At 47.9% G+C, this 17357-nt stretch overlaps 1 protein-coding gene across 2 annotated transcripts in view; it reads right to left on the reverse strand.

The window, feature by feature from the left end:
* The window catches only part of SYT16 (synaptotagmin 16), a 98763-nt gene extending 93373 nt beyond the window's left edge, over window positions 1-5390 (reverse strand). The window contains exons 1-3 of one of the 2 annotated variants that reach the window (XM_080596368.1): window positions 4941-5369; window positions 4621-4763; window positions 1686-1773 (exon numbers count right to left, since the gene is read on the reverse strand). The gene's annotated coding sequence lies outside the window, so the exon portion shown is untranslated. Of the gene's footprint in view, window positions 1-1685; window positions 1774-4620; window positions 4764-4940 lie in introns of both variants that reach the window. The other variant, XM_080596369.1, reaches the window with a different exon arrangement.
* Window positions 5391-17357: the final 11967 nt, after the last annotated feature.

Here is a 17357-nt window from a genome sequence, read left to right on the forward strand (position 1 = left end):
ATATCTTGACAGGGCGATGAAAAGCCTGTCTGCTTAGACGTCACAAATAAGTAGTGAAAAACCTGTAAGCAGCCAGTCCTCAGACACACAAGGAAGGCGATTCTTCAGCAGCCCTGCAAAGAGAAAAAGCCCGCAAAAATCCAACCCGCAATCTTTGATCTGAAAAAGGGGAACTATATAAAAATCCTTGTAGCTGAAAAGGTGGGAACGCTTTCAAGACAGCGTGTACAGGTGCAACAGGAAAGCGTCAGGCTACCTGTATCGCCAATTCAAGGCACACTAAAAGGACAAGAAAATCAATTTGTTGTTTGGGGTTACACAGCAGATTAAGATGGCTTCTGGCAGTAAAGAAAAAAGGGGAAAAAATATCCTTCAAAATCTGAGCGTCATGTTCAAAGGAGGCAGGAAAAAAAAAAAAAAAGACCATGAACTTCTGGCAAGTTAAATGTAAGAGGGCAGACCAAGAAACAACTGTGGTAAGCAACTTCCTAACGGCATAAAAATTTAATTACAATTCTTTTTCAAGTGTTGCAGAAATAGGACACCTTCCAGAGAGCTGGTGGGGTCAAAGATGATGAAGGTGTACAAGAAACAATCAGGATGATAGGCCTAGAGCAAGAGAGCTGAATTTTGCATCGGTGCTACTTGCAGAGAAGCTGAAGGACCTAATTCAACTGTTTTCGCTCAGAAAAGGGGATGTCAGCGACTCTCCGAATAGTTCTTTGAAAATAAGATCAGTGTTGAGCAAAAAGGCAAATAAAGAGATAAGAAAATAGGAACTCCCTGCTGCAGGGAAGCACAAATGGGTTCAAAAAGCAAACGGATAAATGGAGTACGGGTTCATCGAGGGCTACCAACCACAAATGTTGGACTGAAAGCCCTGGCCTAAGCTGCTGGCTGCCAGAAGCTGGGAATGCGTCGCCCAAGTCTGTTTTTTAACCTCCCTTAACCTGCTCCCCGGGTACCTGCTACCAGGCAGAGTCAGGGCTCTCTGCCTTGACACAGCACAGCCGTCCTTCTGGCAGCACACCACAGTTTGCCTTTTTTAACTTTTTAAAAATTTTTTTGATTCTAAAATAACCTGAACCCACAATTGCAAGCTATGACAGAAGATGAACAAATAGCCGCTTGGTTCGCAGCTTTCACTCGGTGAATCGAACAAATAACCCGTTCCAGCAGCTTTAGCTGTCCCATAAACCTTTCTGATCATTTCTTTAAGCTGAGGGGCAGCAGCCGCCACAGAAACGCCATCTGAAAGCTGCTTCAGGCTGCTAATCACAGCTAACAGCATGCCATGGCAGCCCAACCAGCACGCTGTGCACACACCATTCAACGCGAGCCCCCATGCCCTGCAACTCGACTGCATAGAAGTATTGTGAACACCACGTAACCCAGACTCACCCCCAGACCAGGGCAAGGCATTAACTGGAGCCTTATCTTTATTCACGCCCATTTTACTAAGGTGCTCTTCATTCACGCCAGGCAGCACAAAGGTCAGTGCCGCGGTGATAAATCCTCTCCCAGGCACTGGTCTCCTCCAGCCCGGGCTCTCCTCTGCCACGAGGATCGACACCACCTGCCCGAGGGCTACAGCGTGGCCACACAGCATCCCCTCCCAGCCCCAGGCGCAATCAGTGCCCGTGTGCGTAATGAGGGACACCCCAGGGGTGCTGAGAGCTCCTCACCTGGGCTTTGCTGCCCGATGGAGAGGCCTGGGAACCACACGCTCTTATTGCCCCGGTGGGCAAAGAAACCAGAGGAGCCTCAGCCCACCTAAGGCAAAAAACAAGAATAATTGTTACTTTTGGGGGAAAGGAGATAGAAGACCATCTATTTATTTTTTTGAATGAAAAATACTCAACTTGGAGGGGAAACCTTCACATCCGTTAACATTCCCTCGACCTTCCTGGCAATTTTTACACAGCCAAGTAGGGGAAAAATAAAAAAAAAAAAAGAAAGGGGGAGGGAGAGCAGAGGTGGAAGGAAAAACGGGGAGAAGGTGAAGCAGAAAAGGAAAAAGCAATAGAAAAGGTCCCCCCGAGCTGGGTGACAGAACGGCACAACTTCTAACTTGGAAAATGAAAATGTATTCCACAATTTCTTCCAGCAAAATGACAGTATCTTTTTATGCACCTTTTTCTGAGATGCTGCCAAGCTTGGCTGCCAAGAAAATAAGTTTTGAATAAAATGTTTTGACCAGCTTTGCCTGAAACACTCAATTAGTGGCGACGGGAAGAGCTGGGGGGAGAGGCCGGCAGCAGCAGGGCAGTACGCAAAGCAGGCCTGTCGGGGAGACGATGCCAGCACCAGGCCACCAAGCAGCTCACACAGCTGGGGTCGGGCTGATGTGTTCACCCTCTCCTTCAGGCAAAGCTCATCCTCTGAAGGTCCCGATGCCCTGCGCCACCTTCCCCAGAGAAGCCCACCAGCCCGCCCAGGTGCCTCGTACCCTGCGGCTCCCCGCAGCGAGGCCTGCGGGAGCTCTCGGGTGCCTGGAGCTACCAACGCCCACGGCTGGCGCTGAGAATAAATCCGAAGGCTCTTTAGGAACTCGTCGCCACACGGTGACAGTCACCAAGCTGGGTTAATGCAACTCCAACCACGCTTCGTGCACTCGAGTAACTGCTCAAATATAGCTGGTAAGCCGGGCTCCTTTCGGTGCTCAGATTCGCATTCTTCCTTTCCTTTCCTATCCTCTCTTTTATTAATATAGTACATCTCTCTGGCGTCTCTTTAACTTAATGCTCCGTTTGCTGGCTGGCTGACAGGTCTCAAAAAAGCACATCTTTCTCCTGCCAGCGCAATTCTGTTTAATCTTGTATGGAGAAGGTGTACCACTTGAGGAACTTTTTCTCCCCCCCCTCCTTTTCTGGAGGAAAAGGGAACAAAGTTTGAAAAAAAAAAGAGTGACAGCAAGTTAGTTTTAACCTAAACAGCAGCGATTTGCATACAAATCAGATTTTTCAGGTGCCACAGAAGATGTGGGGGCCCTGACAATTCAGAGGAAGAAGATAAAAGGCAAGGAGAGTTTGACACAAACACTGTCAAGAGGTGAACCCACAATTTACAGTTTCTTCCCCCAGAGCGGAGTGCCCCGGAGAGAGAGGCTCTTCCACACTACTTTTATTTTCATTCTCATTGACGCTATCATTGTAAGACAAAGAACCTGTTTCTTCTTTTATTTACGCTCCTTCTCCAAGCCCCTTGCATGCAAGCCCTACAAAACGTAGTCAATACGTGAGTAGGTGCAGCTGGTTGCAAACCCAGGTGGGAAGTGGTTTCCTTGCCGAACTTGATGAGAAAATGAGTTCTCCAATCAATAAAGCAGCACCAGGCTGCAGAGGAAGAGAGCCATACAATGTACTAAACAGCACCCAAACATTATCGCCAGTAAATCACTGCTCTACGGGAGCCAGCAGGGGTACAGCAGGGGTGTCGGGGCTGCGGCGAGCAGCTCAGGAAGGCAGCAGCCTGTCACACCTCTCAGAGAAACACATTTCAGGCAGCGATTCCTGCATACGTTTCCGTCCTCTGGACGGCACTGAAGCGATCTTTTTGGGAAACTGAGGGCACCAAGCCCCGCGGCAGGGGATGCCACAGCCCTGCATGCTCAGGACCCTTGCGCCACACAACACAGAAGCAACGGATCCGTTCAAACCAAACCCACAGCACTGCAAAGTGTGCGCAGACAACACCTCAACAAGATCCTCAACATCAGATTGACCAGTTTTATCTTATATTGAAGAGGCAGAGAGAGGAACCGGAGGAAAATATCCTGCCTTTGTCTTCCCATGGATACTGCAAAGCAGACCAGGAGAAAGTCTTCAGCAACCAGGCTAACAAATAAGCTACAGCTGCTACTTACTGACACAAGCATGCATTTGGCCTGGGAGACTGGTACTGAGCACAAGTTTCACAAGTATTCGCTTTTCGACTTTCTCCTTCGACATTCCCAGCATGCTAGTACAATTTGCCACGACTGTTCTTACAGAAGTGTTACACCCTTTCTAAAATAAAACGAGGCGATGTGACAGATCTAAAGCAGCAAAACGCATCAGAGCAATTAGCAGTTCTGCTGCTTTTATGGCTCTGATTGGAAGTCTGATCTAAGGAGCAAAGCGTGTTCTCCAGAGAAATGCGGTGGCTTTGCATAAGGGCTCCATCTGCTGGCACACCGCTCCCCTGGCTCTGTTCAATATATAGTAAACTGAAACAAAACCTACACAGCCATCAATTACATTTTTTTTTCTGCTCGCAGCCTATGAATTTCAATAAATACACCATCTGTTCATCTTCTGTGTGGGAGTTCAGTCATCTTCTTGGCAGCAATATTATTCTAGAGCAATTACCTGTGTCTTTATCACCTATCATTGTGCTTCATCATCTTTTCATCATGTGTAAAAACCAACCACTTTATTACTACAATTTCTGTAGGCAGCCCAGTCCTGTTAGTTACCATGGCGATGATCTGTCAAAAGAAGTCTACATTTAAAGAAGTAAAAGCTGAGAAAAGGAGGAGGAGAGAAACACAAAGAGCCTGGAATGAACTTGTTTCTCCAAGTCAGAGCTTAAGCACAAAAGGCACATCTCAGGCAGCAACACGGAGATGCCACCACCAACCTCGTTAGGAATCCATCAACCTGCCAATACGGAGGATGAGTCAATGATTCACAGGCATTACGATGCGCTCGGAGGTCAGCGGCTCGGCTTTAATCCCTCGGCTGAGCCTCATGATCTGCTCTTAGGAAGGACAATTCTTATTGCTATAAATCAAAAGATAAAACGAGGTGAGAGAGGAAGGGCAGGCTGGAATGGCAGGCAGCAGCAATTTCCCCTCCCTGGTGGTCGCTAGCAAGACTGAATTTTTCATCAGGTGCCCTGTAGTTTACATCTGTCCCTGAGAACTGCTTCAGATTCATCTCTTTCTTCCCCACTTTTACCTTGTTAACGCTCCGCTTTCTCTCACCCCTTCCACGGATTCCTGTCTAGCTCTGCTTTTCTGCTCCTTTCTTCACAACCCGCATGCACATTGCTCTCCTTTCTGCAAAGCAAACGCACTTGCAAGTGTTTTACCTGTGTCTTTCCAAATTCTTACGCATTTCTAAAGCACCTGTTAGTGCCAACTATTTCTAGCTGCTTGTTCCCCCACCAACCCACATACGCCCCCTGACTTCAGTTCGTGAAATCCTCTTTTCCTCTTCAAATTCCTTCATCTCCTCCAGTCTTTCAGCTCCCACCCTTCCGAGCTGCACTCGTGCTACTGCAGGAAAAATATCAGCGAGGTACAAAGGACTTGCTGATGCTCTGTGTTTCTGGGATGCGTCATTAGCAGCCTTCAGCTGGAACACGCCAGGCTGCAAACTGCTTTGCTTCAATTCATCCTCGTATCCCTGGAAGAAATAAGCAATCTCAAGGCTATCCAATTTGTTTAATATCAAGCACACACGCGCTGAGTTTTAATGAGGCGGGCTGTCATTTGGAATTGCGGGAGGACAGGAGACAACCACTGACGAGCAGGAAGATTAATTCACCATCTTCACGACTACCTTCCAAGGCAGAACTACCCCGGTCTACAAAGTTAGGAGAGGGAAGAAACATTTTCCAAAAGTTCTCTAGAATTTTAAGCACTTTAATTCCTGTTCGTCCACCTTCAGACACAAGGTACCCAATTTTCCCAAGTGTCTATCTTTTCCGTGAGTTTCTGCCTGCAAAGCATCTTAGGAAACGGTGTCTAAAGGGTATCAAAACTAGATGCTGCAAATGAGACAGAAGTCTAGAAGTCCGAGACTAAACAACTACTGGGTATTAGAAAAAAATAAAGTATTGCAGCAGCGAAAAAAAACAGTGCTTAAGATCTGAGAAAAAGGGGAGGGCACTTAAACCAGGAGGGTGGGCTATAAAAAGACAGATTATCAAGAACACGCTGCCATCAGTGTTCAAAGCAGAAATTTCATTGATATTTACGAAAGTACCAAATCTGAAAAACTCTGTATTTGCTGAGAAAATACGAATTAAACAAGAAAAACCCCGTGCTGATCTCAAACCTGATCTCCCCTGAAAGTTTATTATGGTGCAAAAGTTCTTCCCATACGTCCCATTAGGAGGAGGGCTGTTGGAGAGACTGAAACCACAGCGAGCTCAGACTCTGCAACAGCTTAAGGATGAGGAAATGGCACCCACGCACCCTCCTTTATCTGTCAAGGTGTGGGCCCTGTGTTTCCTCTCCCTGCAGACACCTCACGCAGCCAGACCGTGCCACCGACTTGCAGATGGCGCTTCACCTGCCACGAGACAGGCCCGGGGACAGCCACTTCCCTGCTCTTTAGCAGGACTTCTGCTGCACAGATTGGATGGAGATGGAGACGTGCCCAGGCTAAAAGATGGTTTCCAGCATCCTGGGCCAACGCAAGCCGCCTCTCGGCAGGCGTGCTGGAGAACCTTCTGCTTCTGCCAGCCCCGTTTCCTCCAGCCAAGCCTTCCAGGCGGGTTCAGCAATGCCGAATCCGCGCCCTTCCAAGTTTGCTGCCCTCGACCAGCAGCATCGGTGCTGCCTCTGCCCTCGGTGGGTGCTGGAAGGCAGCCGGGACAGACGCTGGGTCTGCGAGGAGAGCAGCCCCCCTAGGGAATGCTGCCTGCCTGTGCGGGGCTGCTCTGCCGGGGCAGCACGCCCCCCACACAGCCCACCACTGGCACTTGGACAGCAAAGTTCTTGTCCATCACCCCAACTCTTCAAAGCCCTCAGCAGCTTTGCAAAATTACCAGTTCTGCTTATTCTTTGGTTTGAGCAGATGCTCCCAGCCGCTGCCGTGCGCTTGCGCAGCGATCCTCCCTCTCCAGGGCTCTACACGCAGGAGAGGGAGAAGGCAAAGCGCTACGGGGCTTGTGGCTGTCCTAGCTGGGCCACCCACAGCTTGCAAAAAACAGGAGAGAACAGCAGGTGATGATGGCCAAGCAGGAATAAAAACACAGCCTTCTCCTTCCCAGAGCGCCCTGCCGCAGCCTGCAGGGTCGGGCCTTTCCTCCTGCTGAGCGTACCTGCTGGAGAGCAGGCCGAGACAGCACCTGCTCACGCCCCATGCCGCGGGGGAAGTAAAATCAGGTAATAGTGACCTTGTGCTGGGTGAGCCCATGGTAAACACGTGGTCGGACCACCTAAATTGTGCCTTAAAGCCTCACAAAGCCATTCCACTCAGTGACCCAGCACCACCCCTCATCAGACCACAAACTGGAGCAGTGGGAAAGGCAGAGGAAGGAGAGGAGCGCTAAGGAGGAAGAAAGGTAAGTTTAATCACTTAACGAAAGGCATCGGGAGCTCTTCGTTCAGAACCGCTTTCTTCCAAGCAACCAAACAAAAGGCATTCCTGCATCTCTCACGGCTTTGCAGGTGTAAGCAAGTCAACACGGCTCATCCAGCCATCTCGTCTGCAGGAGTTTCCCACCGGTAATCCAGAAACCAGGATACTCCCACAACAGCACGCAGCCCTTGGAGAGAAACACGTAGCCAAAAAGCCACAGTCCCCTTTAGGAACGGAGAGGGCAGCCTTCCTCCTCGCTGACAGACCCGCTCCCCTCACCTGGAGCTCTGGGACAGGGTGCCTGTATACCTGGATAACCCCAGTTCTGGTAACGTGAGACTTGCATTATATTTTATATATATATATATATATATATATATATATATATAAAAAAATATATAATATGCATTATATTATTATAACTTGCACTTTCCAGATGTCAACCAGAACTCGGACGCTGCAGCCCAAGGCGCTGTGCAGCCATTCAGTAACAGAGCCAGGGCCCAGAAAAGTTTGCAGGCACAACAGGGAAGGGGTAAAACGCAGATCATGTGGCAGGGAGAGAAAACAGGACCTCCTCCCTGAAACGCCAACCTGAAGGATTAGGTTAATGAGGAGGGATCATTAACACCTTTCCCTCTCTTCCTTTAAACTCCGTAATACTCGTTGCACACACAAAGCAATCCCTATTTCTGTGATCAAAGCAGCGTTAATTATTTCAGCTCACAGCGTGTTTCTGTCCTCAGTTGAGCAGTAGCCTTCGCTTGCTCTGTAAAAACTTACCAGTAAAAGTGTTCCTGGCCTGCCCCTCGGGCAGCAGCTTCCTGGCAGTGCTGGATGCGTACAGTCAGCGCCTCCCACCCCGGGCTGCCTGGCAGAGGAGCTGGGCTGCGTCCAAAGGCAGCCCCGGGCTGGGGAGATGCTGAGACGCCAAAGCTGATGCTCTGGCAACAGGCACGGGGAAAAACAGGAGCTTCCGGAGGAAAAAGAGGTTGAAAGAACTTAAAAGATCACATCCTCAACTGTTCTCAGGCCGTTCGGGGACCATACACACTTTTTTATTTTTCTATACGTATTACTGATATAGTGGTTATTCCACAGGCTTTTTATAGCTGTTTCATTGAACAGCAATTAAAGAAAGCAGCCAAAGTCAAACCTGACCTGTGCAGTGGTGAGACAAAGTCTGGAGAGAACAGTTTTTCCTTCCCCAGTATGGATTTGAGGAAGACAGATGGAGACACTAGATCTATTTCATGCTTTACCTCGTGTCTGCAGGCAGCGGCATGCAGTCACAATGGAAATTCTTGAAGGCAATTCCCTTCAGGCGACTTCCTGCCCTTGTTACTTGCAGGTATTTGAAGAACAGAATCAGGCCTTATGCTGCCATTTGCTCGTACTGAGGCACAAGGCCAGCACAGTGCTCTGGCCCCCTGGGACAAAGGGACACCCCGTTTTGTACCCCTCACATAAATGCTGGCACACAGCCTCATAGGAACAGCTACCCATAGAAGTTGCTGTCAGCAAGGAAAGGCAGTTAGCACTTTCCTGATTAATATAAAATATATATATATAAATACTTGCTGAACAAACCATTGCTCCATTCTCATTCTCCAGTCTCTCATTCTGCAGCCCTGGAGGAATCAAACTCATATGAAAATAAGGTTGAAGTAAAAAGATCGCAGGGAAAGAAGGAAAAAAAAAAAAAAGAGCTCCAAGATCTTGCAAAAAGTTCGGGATACTCTTCCGTAAACTCTTGGGGCAGTACTGGGAATCAAAGGCTCTTCTCAGCAAAAGCCTTCAGCTGTGGCAGTGCACCCCTGGCCTGACACGGGACGAACTCTGCAGAACGTGAAGGCTGCCTTGCTGTCTGTCTGCTTCATACCCTGCGTTTCATTACACGGTGCAGCAGAGACTGCAGCTAGCTTCAGGTTGGCTTGCACAAGTAGTGGAGACAGTCAACTCACGGCAGAAACGCACAGCCTAATTAACCTTGCCAACGATTAGCTTGCAGGATAGACCCAGAAAAGCCTGTAAGCTTCTCTGGGATCAAGCCCTTTCACCCGCAGAGAGACCTCGACAACTGTGGTGCACTTACAGCCACGAGACACCAGCCCCATGCTTTGTATCTGGCAGTAAGGACCGTCCCTGCATGAAGCACAAGAAGCAATCCTTCCTCCCTTCTCAGTACTGCTCCCTTCTGTGGTACTGCGTCTAGTGTCCAGGAACACGCTGGGGGTAAAGAAAGGGACAATTTAAATGGCCATTAAACGAATACTTAAAAGAAAGATCATGGAAAACATGATGCACGGGGAGAGGACAAAGAAATGGGGACCATGTAGGCTGAAAAGCGAGGATTAGAGGAGGGGGAAAATATAAAATTACTGTGTAAAGAAAGGGAACTATCTGATCTCTGTGTTTACTAGATACAATGCAACAAGAAAACTTGTCAGGAGAGATTTAGATACAGCTCACCTATACACGGGGAAAGGGAATAGACCCATCTATTTCCTTCCCACCGTTATTTTCTGTGATTGTGTGTGCTCCTCAGAACCCATGGGTCAAGACACCCTCTTCCTGACTAGTACACAAAGCCAGTCAAAATAGAATTTGGCTCCCATTTCGTTCAAGCCAGAGAGTTTCCTCCCAAAACAATAAAGTCTCTGTTTAGCCTCAGGTCCTACACATCCAAACAAACAACAACAAAATAAAAAACAATAAGAAATAACCACATCCAAACAACAAAAAATGAAAGTAATTCTACAAACGGAATGTCAGTATTAAAATCCATTAGGTAGGGAAAGGCAGACTCTATTAAATTTATTGCTTGACTTCAGGACTTGGGAAGAGTCTCTTCATTTCCTGTACCTCTCAAGTATTTACTATGTCTCCTATGAGCTAAGTCTTCCAGAGTCATTTTAATGTCATGTTCTAAGCACTTCTGCATTGTAATTCATCGATTTTTATCTCCTTCTCCCAATCAATGCAAAGATATTTATGCTGAACACATAAAAGCTCTTGACACTACAGAAAAACCAATTACACCCTGCAAGACGTTTGCTTTTGGTCGTTGACATCACGGAATTATCCATTACACTTTGCACATGCCTGCCGTTTACAGGAAGGCAGCGTGACCTTGCCTGCCTGCACTTTGCATCTGTGCAGCTTGGGGAAGCGAGGCAGAGGGACCTGGGGAAGCGAGGCAGAGGCAGCTCCAGCAAAGACACCCATCTCTGCCTCGGGGAGCGCCCTCGCTGCAAATCATGGAAGCTGGGAGAATCCTGCCCTGGAATAATGCTGCACCCTCTCTGGAAGGGATCGGGACACGGGGCACAAGAGCACAGCGTGCGCTGGGATGGCTCCCCCGTGCCATGCCGCTGGCGAGAGAGGTTCACGAGACGAGCCAGGCACCAGCCCTTTTATCTTGGCAAAGCTGCTACAGATTTGTCAAGTCTCTGAGCAGTTTACGGGCATGACTCACCCACCAGTCCCTGTCTTGCACTTTCTTCTTCTAGCAGCAGCAATTCCCTCCTTCCTAGCAAAGCACCGAGGACTCTGCTCCCTGGAAAGGTCCCACTGTCAACGGACCCCTGGGAGGTGCAGTCTCTCCAGCCCCAGCTTCTCCCACGCCACCAGCTCTGCAAAGAAAAGGAGTTTTCCTGCCATGCTACTGGCAGCCATGGATGTGCCCTGGCCATCACACGACTCGATGCTTGCTTTCTCACCTATTAGATGGGAAATGCTTCACCCAGCACCGAACCTGGGGACCTAGCACATTGAACAAGAATGCACAAGAGGATGGCGCACCTTCCCAGCACTGCTCATCCACGCAGCCGTTTCATTTCAGGTGCCTGTCTGGATTTTATCCAACGTTGCCACATGCCTGCAGCCCCAACACATGAGGACTGTCTTCGCTACCAGCTAAAGAGAACTGCATTTCATTTTAAAACCTTCGTCAGATTGTCTAGTGCGGCAGACTAATTCCAGGGAAGTTAGGGAGCTGCGATGATTGCATCAGATCCAGCCCTGTAAGCCATGAACGCACCTTTAATAAGAGCATATAAAGACAGAGAGTATTAAAAACCCCGTGGTCATCATTCCAGAGCAAGAATTACAGCAGCAGTAACACCAGCGTAAGCTTTAAGGCCCAGAGTCATCCTGTTTAATTCTCTAAGATCCCAGCTGACCCAGCTGAGGGAGGCAGAAGTATCTGTCATTAGGAGGATAATTCATTTTTTTGTGTATCTGGCAGACATAAGTTCCTGGCACAGCACGGCAGATTTATATATTCTCAGCCAAACTGCTTACACTGAATCTAACTTCTACATTTTTGAGCGATTAGAGGGGCTTTTTGTGTTTATTTATTTTGTTTTTTTAATCTTTTGTTGTCAAAACAGGCAGAACTCAGCCAAGTTTGCTGTCCGGTGGCAGATCTGCCCCCATGAATGGACGACCAAATCACCTGGGGGAAAAGAGCACTAAGAAGCCCTACCGTGTTTAAAAACTGACAACCTCACTTTGACTCTCAAATTGCCAGAAAAAAAAAATCGATTTTTTTTCCTCTGTTATTCATAAGCTTCTGAACACCTGGAGCATCAGGCAAAGGAACGGCGTGAGAATGCCAAGCAGATACTGAGGGCAGAAGGGGGAGCAGGAAAGAGGTCCCACACTTTAAAGGGGCTGACAGAGATGTGCACTCAAAAGAAATGCTAAAGACAAGAACTTGCAGCGTATCAGCTCACCAGCATTAAGCCCTTTTGCAATCTCTCCTCTTCAAAAACTCAAAGTAGCCTTAAATTACAACACTATACAATTAAGCTGATTTCAGGCACTTCAAACCAAGTCAGACAGCACACGCGGCTCAGTTTTAAACCACAGAGAAATAACAACCTTCATTCACAAGGAGAGTGCGTACGCGGAGATTTATCATCATTCTGTTAATCCACTTTGAAGTCACACCTTCGCTAATTAGAAAACACAGAGGGAAATTAATTGGTACAAACATAAATTAGCTGTGATTTCTATGCAATACCTACGCAACGCATCACCCAGCAGTCAGCCAGATTCAGAAAGTCTCTTACTGATAGGCGACATGCTTGAGGACAACATGTTTTCGGTGTTTGAAGAGCAGGGCACTCCAGCAGGCAGCCTCAATTCACCTGGCCAGTTACACAAACCAAGGCCACTGCCAATCCCCCAAAATGCCCCGAAGTTCCTAGGGGGGAACCGGTCAGGCTGATGCACAGCTGCTGGGTTGCAACATCTGCCCCTGGCTTCAGGCTCTGGCAGACCTGGAACTGGAAGGAAGGAAACCTAATGGGGAAAATTCACTGGGTTTGGAGAAAGCCAAGGAGAAGAAAATGAACGAAGGCACTGCTTTAAGTAGGCTAGAAGAGACCGCATCGAACAGAAATGCAGCCACGTCCTGTGCGCTGACGAGCACAGCGTAGCTGCCTGCGCTGGCTGGGACTGTGCAAGGCTCCTGCCCCGACAGAGCTCCGTGCGGCTGCAGCTGGGCTGCTTCCAGCACCCATGCCAGCTCACAGAACCACAGGGTGGTTTGGGTTGGCAGGGACCTCACAGCCCATCTAATCCCAGCCCCTGCCATGGGCAGGGACCCCTGCCCCCAGCCCCATCCAGCCTGGCCTTGGGCACTGCCAGGGATGGGGCAGCCACAGCTCCTCCTCAGGGCAGCCTGCGCCAGGGCCTCGCCGCCCTCAGCATGAAAACCTACCTTCTGCATACCTACATGTATCTAAACCTACCCTCTCCTTTTAATACAAAGCCTTTACCCCTTGTCCTATCACTCCACTCCCTGACAGAGAGTCCCTCCCTCCCCAGCTGCCCTGCAGCCCCCTTTAGGCACTGGCAGGTCCCACACAAGGGTTTGCCACAGAAGTATAAGCAAAGGCACCTCCACGTTGCTCTCTGCACATCCCAGGCGTCGCCGTGCAGCTCACTCACCAGCCTGCAGGCAGCCAGCCTGCCCCGCAGGACACGTCCTTCCCAGCTACAGCATTACCCCGACAGCAGCTCAGGCAGGATGCTCCTGCACTTGGCAGCCAGAAGCTGAGCGCCCGGGGCACACCACACAGGGACTGGATGCGCATCCTCTGCTCCAGCCCTCAGCTGTTGGTGCTGCATGGCCCCGTGGAGGGCAGAGGACCAGGAGGGTCCCTTTAAGCAGTCTGTGGCCCCTCCACTGCAACAGCATCCTTTTGCAACAGGGTGTCGTCTCCAGCCTGAGACCAACAGTGGCTTCCAAACGCTGAAGAGGACAGATAGGTAGGGCTGCAACAAGATAAACAGGACATGGCAGATGAGTGACACTCAGCTATCTCACTCATTTTGGTTTTTAACGCAAAACTGAATAAAAGATAAACCAGATGGAACTGAGAGGGAACATACCGCTGCTTTTTGTTGTCGTTTGGTTGTTTTTAATTCTCTAAGTATGTATAAATGTATCAGCAATTTTCCTTTACTCAGGCTGAAACACGATCACGTTGTATCTTATTTTTCAGCTCAATAAAGTCATGTCTCTGTTATCCCCTGCTCTACTTGTCCTGTCATCATTTCTAATTTGCACAGACTGACAAGGGGCGCTCTACTTAGAAAACAAATACATATTTCAAGAGCATCAAGTATTAAAAACTCTGTGCATAGGGATGTGCACTTTGTATTTTGTATAACATACCGAAGTTAGTAGCTGCATTTCATGCCATTAATGGAAGAAAGAGTCCCTAAACAGAAGTGACGCATGGCAAAGAAGAGTCAGTTGTTTAATCCACTCAGAGCTTTTTGCATGCGCCCAGAGTAACTATTTAGGATGATCCTCCTTTTCCTGCTGCGTAAAGGAGTCAATTTCAATTTGGAAGAAGCTTTGCTACAGTGAAAGTTAACAGAAATCTATCATCCACTGACTCTCAGAGCGATGCTGGTAGCACGCTCCTAGCTCGAGCACCTGCCTGTTGGATTTCAGCACGGGCTCTTCAGTGCCGTCCCCGAACGTGCCTGCAATGGCAACGACGCCCTGACCCTGCGCGTCCCCGGCACGTGCATCTGTGCGAGCAGCGTGCAGTGCCTCCCCCGAGGGAGAGGTACCTCCAGAAGGACGGCGAGCACAAAGCACTGACCCTTGCTGACGGCTGTAAAACAGCAGGTGCTGCTGTGTGCACCTATTATTAGATATCAGGGGAAGAGGGTCGCGTATGCCAAGCGTGCCCTCCAGAACATCCTTCCAGATAATTGCGCGCACGTGCTCTGAAAAGAATTGGAGGCATCCGAGTGTGACTCCTGCGCTTTAACTCACCGTGAGCAGACGCCTGGAGGACGACAGGCTCCGCAGCCGCCGTGTGCTGCGAGACCTGGGCTCTGCTCCACTTTGCAGAGACACAGAAGGTCACCGGCTGGGGATGTGAACTCTCCCACAAAGCCAAAATCCACAGCAAATGCCCATTAGATAATCAGCCAGCTGCACACACAAACTCTTTATTGAGTAGAAAGTAGCTACTGACCCCTTCTGACAGCTTGAGCAGCCTCGAGGTTGTAGCTCAATATCCTTCAGAGCAGCTTGCCATACTGAATGAACACCCTATCGCTCCGAACGCAGCCTTGTAACGTTATCTGCAGATGTGTGTATGGCACATTTGAGCTCCCATCTAAAATTAATTTGAAACCTTCCTGTACAGGGAAATGTGGTTTCAAGCTGTGCTCTGCTGACACCATGATTTATTGATTTACCTGTATACAAGGAAAGCACACGGCAGCACCTCCAGTCGAAGGATACGCTGCATTGGACTGTCCTGGAGGAGGAGGAGGAAAGCAACGTGGAAGCAAATAGCTCATTTGTGGAGTCTGCAAGATGCACAGGAATGCTGAATTTACGTTGGTTGGCTTGTTTGCTTAAATCATACCCAAATACCCTACAAGTGATTAAAAATTTAAAACAAAATCAGTATAATTAGTCTAATGTTCAAGGTTCTTCTAAAAAGAGGGAGAAGTCGTCTTGGTACAAAAATTTTCATTAGACGAAGCTTTCTCTGAAATAAATTCTAAATTACTTTTAACTATTTTAAGCAATCATCCTAAGGAGTAAGATTATGGAAAAAAAAAAAAAAAAAGCTACTTGTATCACAAGGATGCTGCAGTGCCCTCTAGAGTCTCCATCGCTTTCTCATTCCAGCATTTAGATACAGAGATTCTTGCAAAAATGGCTCTACAGGCATCACAGAGGGGAGTGGATATAAAGCAGGGCTAATAATAAGGTTGAGAGTTCAAGTCATTCTTAGTGTTACTTGGACAACACCTCTCCCCCCAGCCTCTATTCAGAAGGGTATACCTATAAAATAAGGCATAGCATTTTAGGAAGGACTTTCAATATTATTATCTTTCTATACTACAAAAATAAAGAAGCTAACAAAGGTGAAAGCAAATACTGTATTTTTATTACTTGCTCCCTTCCCAAAAGCCACAACTATTCCTATAAATCATATCACAGGGCAGAATCTAACTGGTTCCCTCCAAGACAGGCAATTGCTGCACTCACATCTGCTGCATTCAAACTCCGTGAAGGACTACAGAAGGAAGGATACGGCTCCCACTAGTGCTTTGTTTTGCTCTTAAGAGTTTCAGTTCCTTTTCCTCAAATTCGTAAACTAAAGGTTCCTTAACACAGCTCCCTACCACACATATCCCTCTGTATGTATTTAACCACCATCTTTTTTTTTTGCCATTTATAAGCTGGCAAGGGGAGGACAAAACATACTTTAAACATCACATAGCAAATCTTTATCAAGTGTCTTCTGCTGATACCAGATCCTAACAACTACGGGCGCAAATCCCCACTGCCCGTGCTGCAGGAATACGAACCAGATGGGAGAAAGGGAGCAGGAGCTGGGAGCTCGGGGGCAGGTGGGTGGGGAAGACTGACAAAAATGCTGCGAGAGACAAAACCAGAACCCCAGGGACCAGAGCCCCTCTTAAATAGCCTGGAGATGATATGAAGTCTTACGAAGCCGTGGGAAATGGAGCCATGGCAATGACATACAGGTGTCTGGTCTTTGGGAAGCCACACGCCTTGCTCAAAATTTGGTGTATGCTAAATTAGCACAATTAGAACAGTGCGAGTTTTACGCCTGGACATGCCGTAAGCACACATTCCCCGTTTGCATCTTTCTTTAAAAAGTTTTGGGTTTTGTCTCTTTGTTGTTGGGATTTTTTGTTATAAAAAATTTATATTCCCTCTGCTAACTTAGTAGCGTCCCTTCAACGTTTCATTACTCCTTGGGCAATGTTTTTAGGAGCTACTGAGCACTGCTGCAAACACCGAGATACTGTTATCTCCATCCAAGACAAAGTTGGAAAGCTTTTAAGTTGGCCAAATGTACATCACATTGAATCACACTCAATTAACCTAATCAAGTATTTCTCTAATGAAAACATACGTTTCTGTGCTGGCAGTTTCTGACTCAACCACAATTCATTCAACGTTAAAGAAAAAAACATTAGAAAAACCATCTGTTCTCTTTAAATAGAGAAGCTATTTTTACCTTCATGACGAGCCCAAGTAATTATAAAACAAGCGGAGTGGGTTTCAAAAAGAAAAAGAAAAAGACAGGGCAAGACAGCTGCTACTTTGCGATTATCACAGCACAAACATGATACTAACCGTGTGGTTTTGACCTTACACTGCTCATCCTGCTATGCATCATGCAACCTATTGTCACCCCGTTTGCTGAAGCTCTACAGCATATGCCATAGGGAGAGACAAAGGTTAGAGTGCAGCACAGAAAGATTTGGTGAATGAATTTTTACGTACTAGAACTGAATGTCAACAGAATCCCAAAGTTAAAGGTCTTAGAAAAGGGTTGAGTCTTGCAGGAAATAAGTGACAAAAGTCCCACACAAGCTCTTTTTTTAGGTGCCAAATTCAAAACTGCAGTCCTCAAAAATCATCAGTCAGGTGGCACCCAACCCCAGGGGAGCTGACACTTTCTGCATTACAATTCTCCAGGCACCCACATGCTCACAGAAACTGCAATAGCATTAACCCAATCAGCACAACGC

The sequence above is a fragment of the Anser brachyrhynchus genome (genome assembly GCF_964034855.1).
Source record: "Anser brachyrhynchus genome assembly, chromosome: 5".
Lineage (NCBI taxonomy): Eukaryota > Metazoa > Chordata > Aves > Anseriformes > Anatidae > Anser > Anser brachyrhynchus.